The sequence below is a fragment of the Choloepus didactylus genome, chromosome 5 (assembly GCF_015220235.1).
Source record: "Choloepus didactylus isolate mChoDid1 chromosome 5, mChoDid1.pri, whole genome shotgun sequence".
In the NCBI taxonomy this organism is placed as follows: Eukaryota; Metazoa; Chordata; class Mammalia; order Pilosa; family Megalonychidae; genus Choloepus; species Choloepus didactylus.
The window spans coordinates 127,668,797-127,695,390 of record NC_051311.1 but is presented as its reverse complement, the minus strand read 5'-3'; the positions used below and the strand labels follow the sequence as shown (position 1 = coordinate 127,695,390).

At 37.6% G+C, this 26,594-nt stretch overlaps 1 protein-coding gene and 1 non-coding gene across 13 annotated transcripts in view; one reads left to right on the top strand and one right to left on the bottom strand.

Moving 5' to 3' along the window:
* Nucleotides 1-26,594, bottom strand: part of HDAC9 (histone deacetylase 9) — a 996,855-nt gene that overhangs the window by 803,784 nt on the left and 166,477 nt on the right. The window lies entirely within an intron of this gene.
* On the top strand, nucleotides 9,035-9,150 carry LOC119535622. The gene has a single exon (XR_005217237.1). It is a non-coding gene; the product is annotated as a U5 spliceosomal RNA (small nuclear RNA).

Sequence of the window (26,594 nt, the reverse complement as noted above, 5' to 3'; positions counted from 1 at the left end):
ATTTCAGGTACAGATACCCTAGCTATGACCTTTTATAATCAATGAAATGATTTTACAAATGTTCAGTAGCCTTGAGGCAAAGAAAGAATTCTAAAGTGTTAGCTAGAGGATTGTATAAAACTCCAAAAATCTTATTCAAAACATGGGAATGGTAAATTACGCTTAATTTTGGTATTTCTGAAGTCTTTCCTGACTATATTTCATGTACATTAGGATATAAAATATCTATAATTAAACTACTCTCTTGTAGTTACATAAATGCTAAGGTCTAAGATTTATATTTATAACATTCACATTTTAATGACACATTGAATACTATTTGTCACCCATGAAGAACGGAGAAAGCAGACGTACTCTCCCTCCAGCTTCCAGATAGTTGGTCAAAGATCCTCCAAACCATTCCTGGAATCCGGGCTGTGCCCACCCCTCAGGATTTGAAGTCCATGGAAACTGGTTGTAGTTTAGTTACACTTCTCTCTTACTGGTTGCTTCAAATATCTTATGATTTTTGTTTGACCCAACTTATCTATTAAAATGTCAGCCTCATGAATGCAGAATCTTTTACTTATTTTATATCTCTCAGTATTAGTAAATGCTAAGTATTGTCACGACCAGCTTACTGGCATGTAAAACTATTTGTAGTTATTGATTTGTATGATAATGTAGAAGTAGAAATATAAAAATGTCACATATCATTTTTGGAAAAAGTACTCTCAAGGGGCGTAAGAGCATACAATACACATAATTTCCTTCCTTTAATTCATATACAAACAAAATAAGTTTCCAATGCTAACTTCATAGCAATTTTCAGAACTGGGAAATATTTAAATCTGCAAGCCACACACAAAAACTCATTCACCCATTATCATTCAGACAGTGAAAGCACGTACATTAAATGGATATTTTATGTATGTGGGTGCCAGGACTGACCTGACACAATGCTGAAAGTTATCCATCACTTTTTTTGCAGATAAAACCCCAACTAAAAAGACTAAAGGACCAGTTCTAATGTTGCTTTCTTTACTTTTCCTAGCATCACTTACATTTGTTCTTATAACCTCGCCAACTACCCCAAAGTCCACTGTAGAGTTTAATCATAGTAATTTTTTTTTATGTTTGGGTGCTAACCCATTTACTAAAAAATATTTATTGAGCACTGACTATGTGTCAGGCTGCCACATGGGTGCTCAGGAGGGTGATCTACTAATCCTGCCCCTCATGTTGCTGATGGATTATTTAGGAATGCCCACGTGAAGCCCATATCACGAGTGTGAGGAATGGGACAATGGGAAAGCAGGCAGAGCAACCAACAATAGCAAACAAAGGTTTCAGGTATACAAAAACCAGGAGACTGCTGAGTGAGAACCATTCTCTTTGCCTTTTGCTGGGATTCATACTCTACTGGAAGAACATGAGAGGTATGTTTCTCATCAACCAGGAAACACATTCCTTTTACTAAGACACTAGTTTTGAGGTGGGGGCAAAATAATCACTCCCTTCCAGATTTCTCCTCTGAAACACAATGCTGCTTACCCTTCCACTCCTTTTGATTTATCTTACATGGGCACATCCCGATTTGAATATGATAAATCAGAGAAACAAAAGCATCTGCACATTTATACAGAAGTATCTTATCTAAACATGATGTGATTTTCCTTTCAATAGTCCAGTGCTGCTCTCATTCCTTATCTTATTGGCAGAGGTTTTTAATACAATTCTTTTTAAATAACATGGGCTCCCTCTTTTGTTCCCACTAGATTGTTTCTTACTTCAGAGCTAGAAAAAAAAATCTTAACTCTCTTTGGATTACTCCAGCTCCTAGGGCAGGGCTTTGCCTAAAATTATAGGTACATTTATAATGAATTAAATCCCTATTTAAAAAATATTCACCACCTCTCATCTTAGTTTTCTGCCTGCAGAGGGGTATCACTTATTCATTAAAAAGAAGATTAACAGGTATTAAAAAGAAATATTAAAGACATCTGGTATCTAAATATCTAGTTGGTGTTTTGCCTTAGAAAAATAGAAAGATCATTCATAGATAAATGTGAGTTAATTGGGGGTGAAAGGATTTGCTCACTTGTAGGACCTTCAAGAAACAACCTCCTACCTATGAAAGTTCCAACTTAAATAGATAATTCAGAAAGATTTTATGAGACTATAACACTATCTTCTATTTTAAATTTAATTAAATTTTTGTCTGGTTTAAAACATATATCCTGAAAGAGAAAAATATAAAGAAAATTAAATATTAAAAATAAATTAATATTTTTCTTATACGCTTTGTGGTAACACTTATAAAAGCTCTTTCCCCAACTGGAACCCTAAGATTCCTGCAGCAAATAGTTTGACTCAAAGATTTAAATACAAAGCCAAAGTAAGTCTTATTTACATTTTCAATTGTGGTGGAATAATGACTGCCTTTGGATATATATTTGAATAATGCAAATGATTCTGGATAATTGTTGGTTAAAATATAGCGCTGAGTTAACTGAGTTATTTGAGTGAATGTATCTAGCTCTCATCTAAATTGTCATGACAGTGAGCTCCTTGGAGCCAAGGCTCATTCTTTACTCACTGCATCCTAACATGAACACAAAGCTTGGCACATAGCAGGTTTTGAATAAGTGCTCCATGAAACAGACTCTTTTCAACACAGCCTGGTGAGAAGACTTTAGAAAAGCCCATCCTCCAAGATTCCTCTTGCATCTCATATTTCAGCCTTTTCCATCTCGTCCAGCACATGAAAGAAACTGAACTCCATTTGGAAATATTCAGGTCATAAAACAGATATCAAATGGAAGAGTAGAGTAGCATGCCTCAATCCAGTAAAATCTTTACCTTTCACAAACCCATGAATTTACCTGTAAACCTCTATAAACATTCATTTAGCACTCACTGTGGGTAAAGGAATGAGTTAGGCATGGAACAATCCACCAGAAGATACTGGGGAAGGCGATGGCTCAAAGAACATGAAAAATTCAACTGAGTTTCATATCAAAAGTATCATGTTCAGCAAATACAAGGGTTCCCTCCCCTTTATTTTATAGCTACTCATCAGAAAACTCTAGTCTGAAACTTTTCAATGTTACAGAGAATACAAAACTAGTTGAAACAGAATCTGTTTACCTGGAATACTAGCATTGGTGGTTGTCAGGTGTTTGCCTGTTCTCGAATACTGGAACATGTAAGAAATGTTAAATTCCTTTCAGCCAAGCAAACTTAGAACCCCACTTGTGACTTAAAAAGTTAAAATAAAATAATCAGAAAGAAAATTCAATTAGTAAATTTGAAATTGCTCTCTTTATCTGCCATATTTATTTATTTATTTTTAATTCAGCTTTACTGAGATATGTTCACATACCATACAATCATCCATGGTGTACAATCAACTGTTCACAGTACCATCATATAGTTGTGCATTCATCACCCCAACCTATTTTTTGAACATTTTCCTTATAGCAGAAAGAATGAGAATAAGAACAAAAAATAAAAACAAAAAAGAACACCCAAATCACCCCCCCCACCCTATTTTTCATTTAGTTTTTGTCCCCATTTTTCTACTCATCCATCCATACACTGGATAAAGGGAGTGCGATCCACAAGGTTTTCACAATCATACTGTCACCCTTGTAAGCTACATTGTTACACAATCATCTTCAAGAGTCAAGGCTACTGGGTTGGAGTTTGGTAGTTTCAGATATTTACTTCTAGCTATTCCAACATATTAAAACCTAAAAAGGGTTATCTATCTAGTGGGTAAGAATGTTCACCAGAGTGACCTCTCGACTCCATTTGAAATCTCTCAGCCACTGAAGCTTTATTTCGTTTCATTTTGCATCCCCCTTTTGGTCAAGATGTTCTCAATCCCACAACCCTGAGTCCAGATTCATCCCCAGGAGTCATGTCCTGCGTTGCCAGGGAGATTTATACCCCTGGGAGTCAGGTCCCACGTAGGGAGGAGAGCAGTGAGATCACCCACCAAGGTGGCTTAGTTAGAGAGAGAGGGCCACACCTGAGCAACAAAGAGGCAGTCCAGGGGAGACTCGTAGGTTTAGCCTCTCCTTTATCTGCCATATTTTTTAAAATGTAATTATCCCAGACACAATTTTATTAGCTATGTTATACATAACACATTTTTATGTACCTAAATTAAGCATTATAAAGGGCCTTAAAAATAAGCATTGCGTATAATTTCTTGTTTTTCTAAGAGGCTGGGAGGACAGACATAACTTCATTAATTTCTTTAAAATTTAAATTTTCCAAATGTTCTTAGTTTTTACAGAAAAGTTATAAATTACCTATAAGATACAGATGAACAAATATTTATAGGTTTTAAAAGTGTTTTGTTTTGTGAAACATTGGGTTTACTATTCCTGATTCAGAAGGAGAATCTGCTTTCAAATATCTTTCTTATCCTTCACTGTCTTGCTCATCTGTGTATCTTTCTTTTTAATTGACAATAGGGATTATCCTGAGAATCTATGGGGAAAAAGAAATGAAACAATATTTTCCAAAGAAAAGTATCATTCACAAGAGTTAACTGTATAATTACCTGTTATAAAAATTAAGAGACGATAGGATTTCTGGTGAAAGTGTGGAGCTGAAGAAGGGGAAACTGCCCTCATTTCTTTCAGCCCCTTTCCAGGAAAGTCTTCAAAACAGTTGTCTCTCCTTGTTGTTCCCCATTCCACTTCTCCATTTTTCCTTAAACCCATTCCAATCTGACTTTCAGCCTAACCACTCCAATGAAATTGCCCTGCAAATTGCTATATCCAATAATCAATTCACAGCATTTCATTCAGTTGACCACTCTCTCTTCCTTGGTTCACTTTCTTCTCTTGGCTGACAAAACACTACACACCCATGAGTTTCCTTCTACTTTGGTTCCTCCTTTTCTGGTTCCTTTTGTACCTTGCACCATTTATTGAGGATATGACCCAGTGCTCAGCACTGGGGCTCCTCTCATTCTCAGTTCACACTTACCCCCTCAGTGACTTCCTTATTCTCTCGGCTTTAAATATCATCTCTATGCTGATGACTCCTGAATTTTTAACTCCACTCCATTCCTCCTCCCACAACTCCAGACACACGGATGCATCTAATCATTGACTTGGCATCTTTATTTGGATGAACAGACATTCAAGCTCAACCTGCCCAAAATTGTATTCCTGATACCCCCCTCTAAACATGCTCCAGCCACAGCTCCCCCATCTCAGTTGATGGTAGCTTCATTTTTCCAATTGCTCAGATCAGAATCACTGAAGCAATTCTTGAGTTCCCTTTTCTCTCATGATCCAATTCCTGTCAGCAAATCCTGTTGGCCACAGCTTCAAAATATTTCCAAAATTCAAACCGTTCTTAGTACTTCCAATGCTGCCATACTGGTCTAAGCCACAACCTCTTTTACCTGGATTACACTGACAGCCACCTAGTTGATCTCATGCCTTCTACCAAACACTCCTCCCCCAGTCTATGCTCCAATGGAGCATTTCATCCCTCCATTTAAAATCTGCAAATATTTCTTCATTTCATTCAGAGTAAAAATCATAATCCTTACAATGGCTTACAAGGGCTACCGCTCTCCCTATTTTACTGACTTCCTCCTCTACTAGCTTCCCCTTAACTATGACCCAGCCCAAACCAGCCACTTGATCTTCCTCAAAATGTGAAATACACATCCAAACTTTGCTGTAGCTATTTCCTCTGCCCGCTATTACTACAAATATCCACTTGACTAATTGCCTTCCACCTATCGTAAGTCTTTGCTCAAATCTCACACTCTCAATAAGGCCAACACTGGCTGATCTTTAATACTGTAGCCTACTTCTTACTCCCTAACTCCCTAACCCTGAACAATGGTTTATTATTTACCATAATACTTGTTTCCTAACACACTAGATAATTTACTTAATGTATTTTTTTTGCATTTTGTCTCCTTTGCTTGAATCAAAGCTCCATGAATGCAGGGTCTTTGTCTATTGTGTTCAGTAATGGATTCCAAGTACCCAGAAAAGTGCCTGATACATATAAGCACTCTGTAAATATTAGTGAATAAATGCTCTTACCATGTGCTCCCAGAAATGGGCAAAGAATGACCCAGCATGGTAACATGAAATGATTTAACAGTCTGATTCATTCACTACCACTTATACAGAAATATATATTGGGTTTCCTATGGGCCAAGCAGTGCAATAGAAGTTGGGGATTCAATGCTGAAAAAAACAGGCCCAGCACCCCTCTTCTCAAGTATAGCAAGGACCTTACCAAGAATTCATTATGGCAAAAATAGCCTCTGAGAATTTAAGTGCATCTTGTTTTTCTTAAATTTAGCTTCACCAAGAAGGAATGAAAGCTATCTTTTACCATCCCTGCATCCCCTTGAAGGCAACTAGACCTTGGTGTCCTTGAAGTTGGCCTTTTTGGGTGATTAGGATAACAAAAAAAGTTCTAACTGAGTGGGTTGCTTCAAAGACTAATTCTTAGCAGGCCCTTCTACTGGGAGGCCAAAACCATTAGGATACTGATCTAGAGTTTTTGTTTGATGATGGAGGAGCAGAAGAGATCTCAACATTGGAAGTGGCCCCAGCAGTGGGATTCTGATAGTTTCCAGACACTTAGAAAAAATAGTGAATGCAATTCTACAGGGGGTAAGATATACGAGCCTGGTTGACAGTGCAGGCGCTGAGGTGACAGGATCACAAGGGGATGCCTGCTGGCAGCCTGTGAGGGAGAAGGAATTAGTGTTAAGCACTGAAGCTTTGGGGAGCTGAAGCAAAATCTTCCCAGCTGTCCCAGAGTGAAACTAGCTGCCAGTGGAGCCACCCAAATTGAACTGACTCCACAAACCTAAACAAAGAGCACAAAAGAAATCAGCACGAACTGAGGACCAAGTCCCACCCTCCTCCATTCTCTAAAACTGAGTAATAAACTTTGGGAGACTCCCTTTTCTAGAACTGAATAAGCCTTGGAATGCTCATATATATGTAGGAGGAAGGAGAAGTCCCCAAGACTGGCTGATATTCATTCTCTAGTCAATCTTGGTGACAAACGAAATCCAATGATTTAGCTCTTTCAATATCCTCTCAAGCAACAGTGATCTGTAAGCTCAAAGAATGCAAGGATAATATACCATTTGTCCATAAACTCTATGGTAACTAATGCAGTTCTTCTACATAGTAACTCATCAAGAAATGAATGAACAGTGATTAAAATGAGATGAAAGGAAATCTGTTTGTATTTTGCAGTAGTTTGATACTTTTCTAGAAAAATATCATTTTATCTCAACTGTCAATTTGCATGTAGTAGGGTTTTATTTTTGTTTTTATTTTTGCATTTGGTCCTAGAAATTTTCCTCCTATTACTAGAACTCCAGTTTCTGTTAGAAAAAACAGATTTCCATCCCCACTCCCTAGCCCCCCACCCTCCCACACAGTTTGCTTTTCTTTTACTCTTGCTCAGCTGTTCATTTGCTCATATTTGGGAAGTTGTTCATTTTATGTTAAAAACTTACTTTAAGCTCTTGCTCAAAAAAGAAAAAGCCTTATTGTCATGCTGGGTTATTCAGCAACAATCTATTCCCCTCCACGGGATAAACTCAGCCTTCACTCCCATAGTTTATCTTCTTTGGGAGCTGGATTAGTGCCTCGTAAAACAGCACAACAGTACTATTATCACATAATCATTTTCATTACCACACTTTCAGCCACACAGATCCTTCTAATCCTGAACATCTTGCCTCTCTAATCTTGCTATACCTACCCTCTCCTGCTGTGAAACTGGTGTGTTCCATTTTCATGGAAGCTTAATGTAATCACAAATGAAAAAATAAAATATATTTTTTAACTTAGATTGCATTTTTGAGATACCATTGTGTTATATGGGAATTTAAAATAGCTCCATATTTCATCCAAATAAACAAAATAAATGTGTGGGTGTTAGTAAGGGATAGATCTAAGCCTTGTCCATGTTTTCTTTCCCAACCTTATCAGGCTTCTGTAGTGTTGCTTAGGAGAGATTCAGTGTGACATTTCAGAATGGGTATTGCTCAGTCAGCAATAAAATTGCCCCCACCCTGAGAGTAGTTGTGAAGGGGCATTATTGCCATTCTACCCAGATTTACCCAGAAGCTATAAGTTGTCACTGTTTAACCAGACCGTCTCCATGCCCAGGTAAAGCTACAAGAAATAGCCAAAGTAGATTCCTTCCTTGATCACTCAGACAAAAATGGGCCATTTATCTCTACATGGAAGACATGATCCTTGCCCTACAAGAGCATAAAAGAAGTAGGCATTGCACTGAAGTCCTGACCTCCTGTGAAAAGGAATTTAAGAAAAGGAGGAAGAACACCAGGAAAATTAAATGAGGAAATCTTGTAGGTGGATGACAGGACACTATCATATTTGAGCCTCTCAAAGGTATAAATTCAACTCTATGTCCCTAGCTCTCCCATTTAGTCAGCTTTCTCAGAACAAGTCCATTGGACTCCTGCTACCTCCTGGGACTTAGGATTTATAATACTTGATATCTTCTCTCAGGAGAAAAATAGTACAAGAATTAATAATAAGAAAATAATAACTGTAAATCACACGATATCAATTCTTCATTAAAACGTACCAAATACCTACATGTACCAGAGCTAGGCTAGTTGTACAAAAGTACCTCAAAGAACTCCCAGCCAATGAGGGAAACCAATGATCAGGAAATTCTAAGTCAGAGAATGTTATAGAGCATAGATTACTGACTAACAACAAGCAGATACCCCCAATACCTCTTTTACCATGGCCTGGGGAGAAAACCTAAGATCCAGAAGAATCTGAAACAGGCAGCGAGGCCTAGTGGTTGGAAGCCAGCTCTTCAAAGGCTATAATCTAAGATTTAATCCCTGCCATTCCCAAAGGATTGTCAAAATCTCACAAATAAATTGGCATGGTTACATAACAGAAGCAATCCAATCTCCAGATAGACCCATGCTCTAGCCTACCCCTTTCCATGTAATAGCTCAGCTATATGGCATATATTTAAAAGCTATTGCATGCTCTGGCTTCTCTTGAAATCACATATATCTTTCACCTTTTACTAAAGATTTCTGTGGAGGGAAATCTTCATGAGTTCCTTAGCAATTTTTTTAGGTCTTTCTTTCATAAGGCTACTTAACATTGTCAAAGAATAGAAATAAAAAATTTCTTTGCAGGAAAAAAAAGCTATTCCATTTTGTGGTTTTTCATTTTTTCAATTTATTTTTAAAATTCTGAAAAAATATATACAACATAAAAATCATTTTAACCATTTATAATTCAGCAATTCTGTGACATTAAGTAGACTGACAATATTGTGTAATTTTTACCACTAGCTATTTCCAGAACATTTTCAACATCCCAAACGGAAACTCATACCCATTAAGCAGTAACTCCACTTTCCCCAACCCCTACCCCTGGTAACCACTATTCTGCTGTCTGTCTCTATGAATTTGCTTATTCTAAGTACCTCATATGAGGGACATCATACAATATTTGTCCTTTTGTGCCTAGCATATTTCACTCCACATGATGCCCTCAAGGTTCATCCATGTTGTAGATTTTGCACCATAAGCACAAGAAAAAGGAAAAAAATAGATAAATTGTACTTCATCAAAATGAAAAGCTTCTGTGCACCAAAGGATGTTATCAAGACAGCCTACATAATAGGGGAAAATATTTGGAAACCACATATCTGATAAGGATTTAATATCCAGAATACACAAAAAAACAAAAAGATAAACAACCCAATTTAAAAATGCACCAAGGATTTCAATAGAAATTTATCCAAAGAAGATATACAAATACTCAATAAGCATTTGAAAAGATGTTCAACATCATTAGCCAGTAGAGAAATGCAAATCAGAACCTCAGTGAGATACCATTTCACAATGACTACAGTAACTATCCTAGATTGACTATTATTAAAAAAGGAATGTTCTGATACATACAAAAACATGGATGAACCTGAAAGACATCATGCTGAGTGAAATAAGCCAGACACAAAAGGATAAATATTGAATGATCTCACTGATATGAAACTCACAGAGTCAGAATCTATAATATAAGTTACTAGGGGATGGGGTTGGGATATGGAATGGGAAGTTAAGGCTTAAAATGTATAGGGTTTGTATTTGGAATGATGGAAATTTTTGGTAATGGATGGTGGTGATGGTAGCATAATTATTGTGAAAATAATTAACAGTACTGAAACATATATCTGAATGTGGTTAAAAAGGGAAATGTTAGGTTGTATATATGGTAGCAAAATAAATTTTTAAAAAATCCATGGAACTGTACTACATAAACAGTGAAACTTAAGTTAAACCATGGACTATAGTTATTAGTACAATATATAAAAATGTGCTTTCATCCATTTTAACAAATGTTCCACATCAATGCAAGTTATTAATAATAAGGTGATATGTGGGAATCCTGTATTTTATCCATGATTGTTCTGTAAACCCACTTCTCTAATAAAGAAAAAATATATTTTAAAAAAAGTATAAAATAGGTGATGGCAAAGATGCAAAGAAATAGGAATCTTAGTGCTTTGTTGGTACCTTAGGACATTGTTGTTGGGAATATACAATGGTGCAGCCACTGTGGAAAACATTTTGGAGACTCCTCAGAAAGTTGAACATAGAATTATCATTTGTCCCAGCAATTCCACTTCTACGTGTCTACCCAAGAGAACTGAAAGCACAGACTTAGATATTTGTACATGAATGTTCATTGCAGCTTTATTCACAATAGCCAAAAGGTGGAAGCAACCTAAATGTCCATTAGCAGATGAATGGATAAACAATGGACATCCATACAATGGAATATTATTCAACCATAAGAAGGAATGAAGTGTTGACGAAAAGCTATTGCATTTTTGGCCCAAGACGCAAATCCCAATTTTTCATATTATATTATTGTATGTTGACAGTGCCAGCAATAATGCCTAGTTATGTGTAAGCATGGGATTCAGTGTCAGAGAACACTGAAACTTGGCACATAGTCATGGGTAAGATAAGTGACCAGAAAAGTTCTAGCTAAATGTAACTAAAATGTCATACAGCATTTATGACTAAAATGCTGCTTTTAACTGAACGATGACAATGCCTTTTAAATCATTCACAAGACAGAAAATCATTTATCTTTATTGTCTTGTCTTACTGTGATACTGTGGTCTACATGTAGTAGAAATAAGAAAGAGGCAGCAATGTTGGCGGGGGGGGCACAGTCTACTTCATAGAAACGGCTGTAAACAATATCTGAAGTCGCCAAGGGTGATATGGAGGGCAGAACTAATACAGAGAAAACAACTTCTAAATAACGGTTTCCTGTTTAACACCAGAAAGGCTATTAACCCATCTATGGCAATGAGGAGGCATTTCCCAGAAGGCATTCCCAAAGAGAACATTAGTAGATTGCATTTTCATTTGAGAAGAGATGTGCTCTCTGAATTTTCAGTACACATTTGGTTCTGCAGTATAGCAATTAACCACCTAAATAGCTGTGGAAAAGTAGTTGATGGTGTAGCAGGAAAGATCAGTACTCTAAGGTTACCCATATATAAGCTAGGGTCTCCCTGGCCCCTAAAACCCAGATAAAACTGTGTCCTCAGTTCCAAGCCTGGGAAGTCCTAAGACTCTAAAGAGTTCCCCTAATGCCTGGCCTCAAAACTTTTAGGGTCTGGACCCTGTATCCCCTCAGGCAGTGGTGCCATTTAATTTCAGATGGTCAAGGCAGGCCTAATGACAAGGTGACATATTAGCAGAATCCTGAAAGAAAAGAGGAGTAGCAAGCCATGCCAACAATGGGGGCAGAGGAAGATAAGCAAAGAGAATTGCAAAGGCCCTGAAGCAGGCCTGTGATTCCTATATGCAGGGCCCAGCAAGGAGGCCAGTGTGGTGCAAAATAAGCAAGGGAGCAGGTGAGTGGAGATGAAGTCCGAGAAATATATGTGGGGTGCATATCATTTATAGCACCAAGAAGGTAGGTATTCTATACGTTCTTACAATTTATAAGTCCTGATAAGTTGAGAAGTCAGATGGTTTTGAGCAGAGAAGTAGCATGATCTGACTTTTAATAGCATCACTCTGGTTACTGTGCAAAGAATTAACCGGGGAGGGGGGGGGCGCAAAGGAGAAGCAGGAAGATAAGTTAGAAGCCTACTATGAGAGTACAAGCAGATATTTCTCAGAGGAATTCTCTGAGAATAGAATAAAATATTCTTTGTATTTTTACGTTAAAAATAGAAACTCTGAAAATTGGAAAATTACAAATTACCAATAACTGCGATTTTTAAATAAGTTCCAATATAAAGAAGGCACTTTTTCTGTAAGGAAAATCAGCAGACAATGCAAATCCAATACAATAATAACACAACAAAAGAAAATACCCCAAATCACAACACAAATGTAAGATTCTAACCTAGTCATTTTTGATCAAGGCCTTCCTCAATATCCAAGTAAGAAAAAGTAAGAAGGATCATGAGGAATACCATGGTACTTAAACTTGTTTATTACTTGTAGTTATAAACTGAGAACTAGCCAGTCATTTTTAAAGAATTTACTCCAAAGTGCATGCATTTAGATCTCAAATCATATTTTCTATTACATTTATAAAGTTCAACTTAAAAGACCTATTCTGGTACTGTTAAGGAGAAGTGACTGACCATGGACTTTCAAAACACTGGAATTTGCTGTTATGGATGAAGTCCAAATTATGCAGAAAAAAATATGCAACACAGCCTTGCATATTTTTGAAAGACAAGCTTTACAAGGATTACTTCTGTTTAAAAACGTCGACTCTTACATTTCATGCAATGGCCCTTTAAGTGTTATTTGTCCTTGTTTACCTTGGAAATTTTACCCTTTATTATGAGAAAACGAGATTAAAATTCCAGGAACAATCAGCATTTCCCAAAAGGCACTCCCATTCTCCTTTGACCACTTAATATATTTGAAGCTGAGCCCACTTTTCATTAAACTATGGGAAGACCCTGCCAGGTTTTGCTGAAAATTATCACTGTATTTCACTTTCCTATCATCTGAAATGTTTTTGAAGAAAATGAAAGGTACATCTAAAATAGAACTTTATTTTTAACTTCTTTTACCACTTGAAAAGAACAGGGTTGTAAATGACGCTGATCTACTGGTGAAGGAAAGAAACCAAGGTGGTCAGGAAGGCAGCTCAAAGTTTTCACAAAGTCTTTGGTCAGCTTTTATCTACATCAAAACGAAACCTATTGCCCCTGATGACTGAAAACCTTCACCCACTCACCGCCTGCCTCCAACATCCCCTTCATGCTGTGTGGTTTCAAGGACGCTTCCTTTTCAAGTCAGAATGTCAGAAAAGAAGGTTGGTGGTGTTGATATCCCTCTTTGGGGAGAGTAGGGTCTTTTCAAAGTAACCCAGATAAAATGGGTTTCCTTCTATTTCTAATGGCTGCAGTTTCTACTATAAAAAGGATATATCCTTCCATTTGCACATGAACTTCGTTTTTCTCCAGTGTGCCGTGGATATTCCAACACCTTGTAGTTTGGGAATTGTATTTCAGGGAAGAAGCCAAAGTGCTGAATCCAATGCTTGGTGGTATTGTTATAAACTAAACAGTTCCCAACTGTAAGTGAAGGCCCATGAAAAATCTTCAAGATACACTTAACGTACCCCTGAGCAGGAGAAGGGTTAAAAATTACCAGGGAAAAACAACAACTTGTAAGCATTACCATTAAGAAGCAATGTTCCTGACTGCCACAGAAGCCGGTGATTTGCCTCTGGAGTCTGTTCTACCCCTCACTAATAGTCCTGGAAGCTACAGACAATTAATTATTAGATTATGTAACTCCCACTGCTAAGAGTTTAACAGAACTTTCTATGGTTTTACTGCAAGTGTGCTGCTTTCAGCTAGGGGTGCAATTTCATCAGCTCACTCGTCTGTGTCTTTGTGCTACTTAATCCTGGCTTCCCAGGGTTTTCTTTAATTGGTTCAGCCTTCTTGTACCCTCAATCAGCCTGTTTTATTCTTGGGTTCTAAGTGAAGACGACTGAATCTGAAAGCTGTGGTGTCAAATTCTTATAACAGTGTCAGATATATTTATCAATCTAAAACTTCTATATTTAGAGAGTCTATTTTTCTGTGATTAATGAGGGCACATCTTTGCAAGCTTCTGATGTCTCCACTGTGCTGCCGAAATACTGGAGTAATCACTCACTAGATTTGAGTTAAGATGGGAAGCTGGCGATTACAGCTCTATGGAAAGCACATTGGTCATGGAACCAAAATACCTGGCTTGACTGCAACTTATTTACCATGTCTTTGCAAACAGTGCCATCACTCAGTGCCTCGGTTTATTCATCTATAAATTAAGGATTATACTACCTGCATCAAAAGGGTTTGGGTAAAACAGTTAAATGAAATAATAATTAATAAAATGCTTTGCAAATGACTAAAGGTGCTATAGAAATTAAGGGATTAGACCATTTTTAGTATTCTCAAACCCTGATTTCTTTATCATTGGAGAAGTAAGCTAGCTCCTGAGTACCTGATGATCTTTTTATTATTACAAAGTTAATTAAGATGACTATAATTAGCATGTGTAATCAAGTTCACTGTTCTAATTGGTTCACTGAAATTTCCACTGCTAAAATAACACGGAAGGAACCATGATAAAATCCTGAACAAATCATTAATTACATTGTGTCACAATGTATAGAAGAATAACCAAAAGATTTATGGCTGTTGACAACTTAACTCAGCTATCTGCTGTTGACAGTCTCTCGCCACCTCCGAACTCGAACTCGCAGCCATCATCTCTGACAAGGGAACACAAATGTGCAAATGCATCCACACCTCTCCCCTGGGCCTTAACACAAATCTTCAACTACCTGGAATCTTCTGAGTTCCTGTTCTTACCAGACACTTACCAGTCCTATACTGAGTTTTGACTCAATTAAATTAAATTGACTAAATTGAGACTTGCCCATTTTTCATCAGTGGTGCCATCATTCTCTCAATCCCCTAGGCTAGTACTCCAACCATTCTTCTTTCACAATATCTTATAACTCTACCCTTTTATTCCAACCACTAACTCCCTAGCAAGCCTTTATCATTTCAATCCTAGACTAACCGATAGGTTTCCTCATGAGCCACTGTACCTGAGAATCCCTCTAATTCTATTCCAGTTGGCAGGATTAATTTTCCTGAAACCCCATTTTCAGGTATCACCCACTTATTCCAAATAATAAATACTCCTGTGCCATACCAGGCTTTTAAATTCCATCTGAACTGATTTTTCTTAATTGAAGTCACTCAACAGCAAGATGTTTCCAACCTTTAATAAAGCGCAGTTAGTATTCTGGCTCTGTAAGGAATATATGACTAGATATTTCAAAATCAGTAAAAAATACTTAACATGGTGCTAAAAATAAATTCTAATCATACCTTCTACCAATATTAGTTAAGTGTACAAGAAGCAAAAGTGGCTGTTTCCCAGCAACTCACAGTAGCCAGTTGCCCTCAACTTCCCCAAGAACAGCACAAGCTGGGACTGCCACCCTGTCAGAGATGTGGGATTGGCCTGCTCCAGTGGAGGCAAAAGGGAGTGCCCAGAAGAGTCTTAAGTCAAGTGGGTTATATCCAGGGTGAGCAATCATCCCAGTTTGCCCAGCACTGAGGGGGTTCATAGGATGCAGGCAAACTGGGATTATTCGGTCACCCTAGAAAAGATGATGAAGAGATATGCCAAGCTGAAGGAGAATCACCTCAGGGAAGTCAAAGCCGCAGGTTACAGTGCCAGAGTTCATGGTACCACAAGCCAAGGAAGAGTCACATGGACCATATATTGCCACAGCATGTTGATTCAAATCTTTGCCTCTACCCTCACCCCCATGGCTGTACTTAAATAAGACAGAGTCTTATTTCTGTCAAGTTTATAAACTGCCACCTGATGCTACATGAGGTTCTGCGGTGTGTTTGTTCACTTCATCTGTTTAGTTCATTCCATGACAAAATTCCAAATTTATCCAAAGTGTACATAGAAAATCTGATTTTATAAGTCACGATTTTATAAGTCCCATACCCAGGTGTGTACAAAGTGTAACTATCTTAACTTCACTTTAGGTGAACTTAACTTCTGCCTTAAATCCTCAATTCCAGCTAATAGTAGACAACTTAATTGAGTCACTTCAAGTCATACAATCACATTAGTGATTACTCAGTGTGATAGTTAAGCTGATGTGTCAAGTTGGCTAGGTTATGGAGTCCAGCTGTTTGGGTAGTCAGTTAAGTGCATCTATGGCTGACTGCATCTATAATCAACACAGGAGTTTTCCTTCAGAAATGAGACAAATCTCATCCAATCAGTTGAAGGTCTTAAAGAGAAAACTAGGATTTTGGCAGTCAGAAAGAATTTCTATCTCTACTTCAGCCAGCAGCTTATCCTGGGGAATTCATCAAAACCTTCATCATAGTTCCCAACTTGCAGCCTGCCCTACGGAATTCAGACTTATCAATCCTTATGATCACATGGGCCAATTTCCTATAATGAACCTCACAATATTTACATACATATCATATATACATATATATGTATCTCCTGTCAGTTGTTTCCCTGGAGAACCCTGATAATATACTCAATCATTTCTGATTTAAACTCTGGCAGCTTGGAATGAGACATCCAGGTCTTCAATTTTTTAAGATACTCACACCTCTCTAGGTTAGAGCAATGGTTCTCAAACTTCAGCATCAGAATCACCTACCTGGAAAGCTTGTTAATTATAAATCACTGGCAACAGTCCCAGAATTTCTGATTCAGCATACACACACACAGACACACACACATATACATACATATATATACACACACACATATATATATATACATATATATACAGAGAGAGAGAGTGAGAGAGAGAGAGAGAGAGAGAGAGAGAGAGAGAGCTTTCATCAATACTGTCACTTACTAGTCAAACTCATCAACAGTGGTGATCCACAGCCAAATGAGTTACACCTCTTCTCAACCCCATGTTCCGTGATGTCAAGTTGGTAGCTTCAAACCGGCCACAGTGGAAGGATTTATACCATGAAAATCAACAACGCTACAAATCAGGGCTTGCGCTGTTTTCTGGGTTTTTTGTTTTCCAGAGAGCTGGTTGTTAACATTTACCAGCATTCCACAGCTTTACAGGACATATTGGACCTCACAGAAGGCATACGCCCAAATGTCAGTTTCTTATAAAATGATAAACATGTACTTTTCTTTTTTCTTTCATAGCTTGCAAAAATGTTATCAATTAAACAAAACACATTAAAACATATACAAATATGATGTTTTACCATATGTTCTCCTTTACCTATGGGAGTGATTGTCAATCTAAAGTGAGATAAGAATCATGTGGGCACTGGTTTAAAATGCATATTTCAGGGGCCTGACCCTAAACATCTGAAATAAGAGGTCTGAGGAAGGACGCAGGGGGTACATACTTAACAAGCTCCCAGGGAGATCCCAAACAGGTGGTCCTAAGATGATATGTGGCGCTATGGGATGGAACACACTCCACAGTCTGGCTTTCAAAATGCTCCAACACCTTGTCACAAGCTTTGTTCTCCCTATCTCTAACTGCTACAGGTATATGCCTGTCCTGAATTCAGAACCTACTGTCATTCCTGCAACATGGGACTTGCCCATTCCTTCCTTTGCAACCTTGTTTCCTCTGCTTCTCAAGCGGTGCCAATTCCTGAAAGCCAGGGATTTGGTTCCACTCACCTCTGTGCCCTCGGCTGTCTCTGAGAACTTGATGCGTGACAGGAGGTCAACAAATGTTAAGCAAAGGACAGTGAGTAGGGCATGTTGCTAAGGGCCAGGCTCTGGAGATAACAGACTTGCTTTCTCATCCAACTCTTCCACTTATTACTAGGTTGGTGTTAGATAAACTACTCAAAATCCAAGCCTCATAATAGAATGTTAAGAGTTGATACATATAATGTTCAGATCCTGAACAGCTAAATAAATGTTAACTAATTTTATTAATAAAGTTGGTAAATAAATGATGCTTGAATAAAGGAATGAATGAAGAAAAATCTCAGTTCAAGTTCAAAGTGCCTAAGAAAACTTGCTTGGCCACTCTGGCCTACCTGTCACTTCTCTGAATTCCCAGAAAACATTCTCTCTTTCACATATTTGCAATTTATAAGTCACCACCTTTCACTATTATTTACAATTTTAAGTATACTTGTTTAAATTCTCCAACTATACCTCAGACTCCCAAGAGAAGTACCCAAACTGTGTTCTTGTTTTTAGCCCTGTTGTCCCTGACATAGGCTTTGCAATGTACAGTGGTCCTCAATACCTGCAGGTTGCCTCACTGAGATACCAGGTGTCTGGAAGGGATAAAGCTCTTGTTTCACATTTGCTTACAAATACTTAAACCTGGTTCAGGTCACCCAACTCAGCAAACCAAAAAGATAGCAAACGTAAAAACCTCGCAATTAAGAAATACTTATTTGGGATATGAAATTACAAATGTAATTGCTGCACTCGGGCAAGATGGCGACATAGAGAGGAGTGGAAGCTAAGTAGTCCCCCTGGAACAACTACAAAAAAACAGAAACAACTAGTAAATAATCCAGAATAACTGCGGGGGGACAAACGAGACCATCCACTCATCATACACCAACCTGAATTGGGAGGAATGCCCGAGAACACAGCACAAAATCTGTAAGTAAAACCTGTGGAACCAAGTCGTGAGACCCCATCCCCCATAGCCCGAGCTGCAAAGCCTCATGGTGCCAGAGAGAAGCTCTCTCCCAGCAAGCAAATATAGCTCAGCTGAGCTCCAACTGGGGTTTTAAGTAGCGAGTGTGAACTGCTCACTACAGGTACGCAGCCCCAAAAAACAGACAGAGGCTTTGGGTGACGACTGACCTGGGAGAGCCAGAGGGTCGCCTTGGACTGGGTCTGAAGGGGACTATCTGTTTCTTTTTTGGCTCAGTGGAGAAAGCCCCAGTCATTTTCAGTTTCCAGGGCTGTGACTCTAGGAAGGGTGGAGACACCACAAGCAGAGAGCAAGACCATTGAGATGCTAATGACCTCCACCTGAGGGGTCTGTCTTCTCTAGGAGGAAAGGGATAGGGCCCTTTCCATTCAGAACCAGACCCCAGAGCCTGGGGGAACACGGCCATACCTCCTCAGACCCGTCAAGAATTATAGGCTAACAGGCGTCACCTGCTGGAAAGAAAAGCACAGTGACCTGAGGCATCAAAGGGTGGAGCAATTTTCTAAGACACACCCTCAGGGAAACCAGATACTGAATATTTCTTCCCTCTGGGACCTGAGCCTGTTCTGGTCTGGGAAACCTGATTTGGATAACCAAGGAAACCATGCCTAGACAACAGAAAATTATAACCTACACTAAGAAAAACAAAGTTATGGCCCAAAGGAACAAACGTACACTTCAACTGAGATACAGGAATTTAAACTAATGCTAAATCAATTCAAAAAGTTGAGAGAAGATATTGCAAAAGAGATAGAGGTTGTAAAGGAAGTACTGGACATGTATACGGCAGAAATCAAAAGTTCAAAAAAACAACTAGTAGAATCTATGGAAATGAAAGGCACAACACAAGAGATGAAAGACACAATGGAAACATACAACAGCAGATCTCAAGAGGCAGAAGAAAACACTCAGGAACTGGAGAACAAAACACCTGAAAGCCTACACGCAAAGGAGCAGATGGAGAAAAGAATGAAAAAATATGAGCAACGTCTCCAGAAACTCAAGGATGAAACAAAGTACAATAATGTACGTATCATTGGTGTCCCAGAAGGAGAAGAGAAGGGAAAGGGGGCAGAAGCAATAATAGAGGAAATAATTAATGAAAATTTCCCATCTATTATGAAAGACATAAAATTACAGATCCAAGAAGCACAGCATACTCCAAACAGAAGAGATATGAATAGGCCTATGCCAAGACACTTAATAATCAGATTATCAAATGTCAAAGACAAAGAGAGAATCCTGAAAGCAGCAAGAGAAAAGCGATCCATTACATACAAAGGAACCTTAATAAAACTATGTGCAGATCTCTCAGCAGAAACCATGGAGGCAAGAAGGAAGTGGTGTGATATATTTAAGATACTGAAAGAGAAAAACCACCAACCGAGTATCCTGTATCCAGCAAAGCTGTCCTTCAAATATGAGCTCAAAATATTTTCTGACAAACAGACAATGAGAGACTTTGTGAACAAGACACCTGCCCTACAGGAAATACTAAAGGGAGCACTACAGGGTGATAGAAGACAGGAGTGCGTGGTTTGGAACACAATTTTGGGAGATGGTAGCACAACAATGTAAGTACACTGAACAAAGGTAACTATGAATACGGTTGAGAGAGAAAGATGGGGAGCATGTGAGACACCACAAGAAAGGAGGAAAGATAACGACTGTGACTGTGTAACTTGGTGAAATCTAGAGTATTCAACAATTGTGATAAAATGTACACATTTTTACGAGGGAGAACAAGCAAACGTCAACCTTGCAAGGTGTTAAAAATGGGGAGGCATTGGGGGAGGGATGCAATCAGCATAAACTAGAGACTGTAACTAATAGAATCATTGAATTATGCTTCCTTTAATGTAACAAAGGTGACATACCAAGGTGAATGCAGATAAGAGGGGGGGATAGGGGAGGCATGTTAGACACTTGACATTGGTGGTATTGTCTGATTCTTTATTCTACTTTGATTTAAGGTTATTTTTCCTTTTGCTGCTTCCTAGCTGTCATTTTTTTTCCTCTTTCTTTTGCCTCTCTACCTTCTTTGACTCTCCCTCCTGCCTTATGGAAGAAATGTAGATGCTCTTATATAGATAGTGGTGAAGGTGGTGAACACATAAATGTATGACCATGCAGAAAACCATCGATTATTTATTTGGGATGGAATGTATGGTGAGTGAACAAAACCATATTAAAAAAAAATGGGTGGATGACAAAACCTCGAGGGCAATATACTGAGTGAAATAAGCCAGACACATTAGGACAATTATTGCAGGGTCTCACTGACAGGAACTAATTACAATATGTAAATTCATAGACATGAAATATAAGGTACCAAGATATAGGGCGAGGCTTAAGAATGGGGAGTGGTTGCTTAGTATGAGCAGAATGTTCAATTAGGATGAACTTAAATGTTTGGAAATGAACAGGGGTGTTGGTAGCAAGATGTGAGAATAACTAACAGCGCCGAATGGTGTGTGAATGAGGTGGAAAGGGGAAGCTCAGAGTCATATATGTCACCAGAAGGAAAGTTGGAGGTCAAAAGATGGAAATGTATAAAACTGAATCCTACGGTGGGCAATGTCCATGATCAACTGTACAAATGCTAGAAATCACTTCATGAACCAGAACAAATGTATGACAATACAATTAGAAGTTAATAATATAGGGGCATATAGGGAAGAACTATATACCTATTACAAACTATATACTACAGTTAGTAGTATTTCAACATTTTTTCATAAACAGTAACAAATGTACTATATCAATACTAGGAGTCAATAATTGAAGGGGGTTGGTTAGGGATAGGGGAGGATTAGAGTTTCCTTTTCTTTTTTTCTTTTTTCATCTTTCACTTTATTTCTTGTCTGGAGTAATGAAAAGTTTCTACAACTTGAACAAAAATTAAGTGTGATGGATGCACAGCTGTATGAGGGTACCCAGGGGCAAGTGATTGTACACTTTGGATCTTTGGATAATTGTATGGTATCTGAACAATCTCAATAAAAATGAAAAAAAAAAAAAAAAGAAAAGCATATTGAACAGTAAAAAAAAAAATGGTTAAAATGGCAAATTATATGCCATATATATGGAATCACAATAAAGTTATTAATAAAATGAATACAACATTAAAAAAATGTAATTGCTGCAAATCACTATATGAAATGGAAACCAAACTTAAGAAAAAAATGGAATTTTGTTTTGCCTATTTGCCAAGTTTTCTACAATATAGCTTGAGAGCGCCAATGTGAAGTCTGAGTTGTCAAGACAAACAGATTTCATAGCCTTTTACACTTGTAACTCAGTAACTGTTTCAGGGGTATAAGCTGGCAATGAGTTAGGATAGGAATACAATTGAAATCCTGCAAAAAGTGGTAAGGAAAGGTGGTCCAAAGTGAAGGTCTGAGCATGTATTGTTCTTCCACTGACTACAGAATAATACTGAGCAGTCTCCTACAGCAATTTTACTTTAGTCACAAAAGTTCTGATGTATAAAAATAACTTGTTTTATAAATTAGCTGTCAAACCCTTGGAGAAGTCAACCACGAATAATTTGTTGTTGGTTATATTTCCATTTTGTCACTATTTAATCCATAGTTTAGTGATTAATGGCTTTCTAAGAAAACTTGTTTGAAGTATAAAGAATGAAATCTGTTAAAATGAGTAAGATCTGACATGATTCATTTCTCTTGGGGTCTCATCAGAACTGAAATCGCCATGGCATAATTAACGATCCAAGAAATGAAACAGGACTCCATTTTGTCATATCTCTTCTATTCAAGTCTTCAAAAGTGAAAAATAATGAGTAAAGGTATAAAACAAATTGCTTGATATGCCAAGAAGCAGAATAATCCCATTAAAATAATTAGAATTTCGTCTCAAATTATTAGACACTGCTGTTTCATTGGAGGAAAAGCCCGAGCTGGGGAGATTCCCTGATGTATATGAGCATCATTTACGACACTGCCATTAGAAATGTTTAAAAGGATGTACTATCTGAGGCTTGATAAGGAGCCTCTAGACATGCTTCTCTCAGAATCGAAAGGCTGCTTTGGGGCAATAATTTTTCAAAACTTTTATACTGATAGACAAAATTGCTTGCCTCATTAACAGGCTCCTACATATCTGAAAGAAGGCTGTAGAATAAAAAACTGAATTTATAATATAAGACTATTATAAATTCATACAAATTATGTATGCCAGGTAGACTAGACCAGAAAGGGCAACAGAAAATGATGAAAACATTTGATTTGTTCAGGTGTAGGAGAGTGGATATTAAATTTCAATTGTGCTGTAAATATGAATTAAGAATACTGACAGTAACTCAGTATTTGGCTCCATAGCATACTGGGTCAACAATCTATATGCCTGAACTGTTAGCATATAAACCATTCATTTAACCCAATCCAATTTAATGAAATAAACCGTTTTAAGCACCGAGTATGAGAAAGGCATTTTGCTAATATTGTGAGGAATAGAGATATAGAGATTAATTAGAATTCATGTCTCCAAGGAACTTGAAGTCCAGTGGGGAATAAAGACATGAATAGAAATATGATAGAAAAGTAAAATATAAATAAAGTGCTCTGGGAAATACTAGGGAGGAAATGATTATCTCCCACTGGGGGAAAGGCAAAAGTTTTACAGAAAAGATAGCAAAAAGCAAAACATACAATTTTCCTAAGGTTTAGAGGCTTGGGACAGTGGTTAAAAGACAAATCTTAGGAAGTGTTGGAGTCTATAGCTACAAGGGGAGAAACAAAATATGAGAGGGGCTATAATTTTACTGTATACTGATTACACTGCAACCCTGGGAACTTTTGGTTTTTTATACCCTAGCAAGGTACTTGGCACCTGGCAGGCACTCAACTTATTCCGAGGAAAGGCAAATTAAGTCCAATGTCATCAAGGAGGAAGAAGAACCCAGTTGGGACAGACATTCAAGTGTAAGATTCTACTTTCTACTGGAAGTGTTTTAAATGTGAAAGTGCAAGCTAAGTCTCATTTTATATGCACGCTAAATGTCATGAATCATAATTATAAGCAAGCAGCACAAATCACAAATGTTCTCACTATTTTTACCTCCAATGGAAATTAACTTGTTCTCATTTTACTATTACATAAATATTATCTAATTCATCAGTGTGTATCTTCTCATGTACTGCTATGTGATTTTACATGTTTTCATCAGTTTTAACTATGGAATACAAATATGATTTTTTTAAATACCTAAAGGCTAAGGAAAACAGACAATATACACTCAAATCTAGTGTATTTCTGCAACACATACAAGTAGTAGCTCAACTAACAAATCCCCCGGGAAAGAGGAACCTAAACCCAAAACCACTGTAATGAAAAACACTATATTTCCTTCTGCAACCATTTACCCCTCCTCCTTCCCCCAATCTCCATACAGACACCATGGTCTTCACATCCCATATTTAATCAAAAGGGAAAAAGAGCTATGCTTACCTTTCCATTTTAACCGGTGTTTACTCACACTGAAGATTAACTCAAAATATTTTCATTTTCAAAGTTCTCTAACTGTTCAAGGAAAGGCATTTTCCCTCCTTAAACCCTGAATACTTAGGCTGTCTACTAAACCCACTTAGCTGGTTCTTAGGTGGTCCTAAACACGAGCCCATAAGGTGTCCCTTCTGGGGTGTACAGACCCATGCCAGGGGATGCAGCTTGATTGTCATAAAGTGGGAGGAATTCAAATGCCACGTGTCCTCTCACTCAATGAACCTGTGCAGCAAAATATCTTGCACAACCGAACATGGCAGCCCTGTTTAACAGACAATCCAATTTAACTCGGGGGGAGGGAAGCACAAAGCACAGTCTCCACAAGTCAGGCTGGCACCTTGCTCTTCTGGGATGCTGGCTAAGACGGCTGGAACCACTAGGGAGTAGAAGAGTAACATGTTACATCTTCTGGAATAAGCTTATAGAACCCCAGCAAAGGGCTGTCTGCCATTAGGTCCTTTCCCTCTCAAATTGCCCCCAGTGGATTTTCCTTTCCCAAGCATAAACCATGCCTAATTCCCCATCTCCTTTAACCTTAACCTCTTAAGTTTTCGCTAAAGACTAAGATATTTTTATTGCTATTTAAAATTTCTGTAGTGTATGCTTGCTTATCTGGAATGCCACCCTCTGCTTGTCAGATTATTTCTGTCTCTAGTTTTGAAGTCTCTAGCAAATAATTATGTTTGTGGATGCATTAATTTCATTAATAGAGCTATTACTGTACTCAGTAAATAATGATAGGCTTTTTATATCAACCTTTAAAACCACTTTGACCAGTTTTAATTTTTTATGCTCTTTACCTACTTTGAAGAAAGGATTTCAGTTGGCCTAAAAGACAAGTGACCAAAACTCATTAACACTGCATGAAAACCCCAGATCAAATAATAATTAGGAAGAAAAGGCAACAGAAAACCTAGACTGAGGAAAATGGCCCCAATTGATCAAAGCACTTAACTGGCATAGCTCTTGCTGCCCAATCAAAAGGACATAACAGGTATTTAAGAGGATAAACACTATGCTCTCTCTGAGAGCAAAGAGGAATTTATCACATAAATCTTCCCTTACAACTCACTAGGCAACACAGTGAATAAGGCTTTTAACAGCAGCTTCTATAGACGATGCAAAAGTGACCTGTACATTTGTACAGGATATTTGTACCCTGAGCACAGAAGGTTTATGCTTTCTTTAATGCTGTGCTGTCACTGTCTTAAAATTCTTAATGTTTTTAACAAGGGGCCCACATTTTCATTTTACACAGGGAACTGAAAATTATGTACCTAGTCTTGCATTTTTCATAAAGATAGTTCTTATAGAACCACTTGAATTTCTCATTTTAGAATGTTACACCTTTGGCAATATAAAATATGATATTTGCAAAATTTATCCTACATTTTTCTGAGTCTTAAATAATCCATCATGGATATATAGAACACCCCTTCCCATATTAAAAATTATAAATACTAAAACTTTATGCAACAATTGTATTGTTTTATTTGGGGAAAAAATGAAAAATAATTTTTCCCTCTTTTCATATATTTACATTCAAGCATCTTTCATCAGAAATAAAATATTTATTATGATGATTTTCAGATACAGTAAAAATCTATAAATAGATTTCTAATTAAAAATCAGTTACTTAGTTAGATGAAGTATGCCTACAGCAAATTAAAGAATCTGATCTCTGAATTATGTCTTCCATGATTTTTTCCTTGCCTTTATGAAATACATGTTCTTTAAAAGTCCTAAGAAATAAAAAAATTCTTAAAGTTTCCAATGTGTTCAAAGAGAAGTAAAATATTCTCAGAGAACATTTTCTACCTTAATCTACCTTCAGGCCTGTTATATTTACTTCTTGCTACCCAAGAGATGGACTCCTGGACTGTTCTTAAATAATTTTTGTGCATAGCTGAAAGATATCCTTCTCATGCACAGCACACCAAGTAAAACAGAACTTGGCAGCTGCAGTCCACATGATTGATGAAAACTGTTTCTGCTCATAACAACACGAGTGGCCCCTGTTAACACATCAAGTACAGCACCAGGACTGCTACTAGAATGAGATCGAAGGTGCAATGACCCCAGCATCCCTCTATTCTAGCTTTAACAACATATTAAAATATAAAAAAATGGGCAGAGTGAATTGTTTTATCACTTATTCATTCACTGAAGAATATTTGAGTGGCTACAATTTTCCAAGCACAGTGCTTGGCACAAAAGATACAGCACTGAGCAAGACATCTCAGCCTGCCTGCAGCTTAGAATCCAGTGGAGGAATATAGATAAATC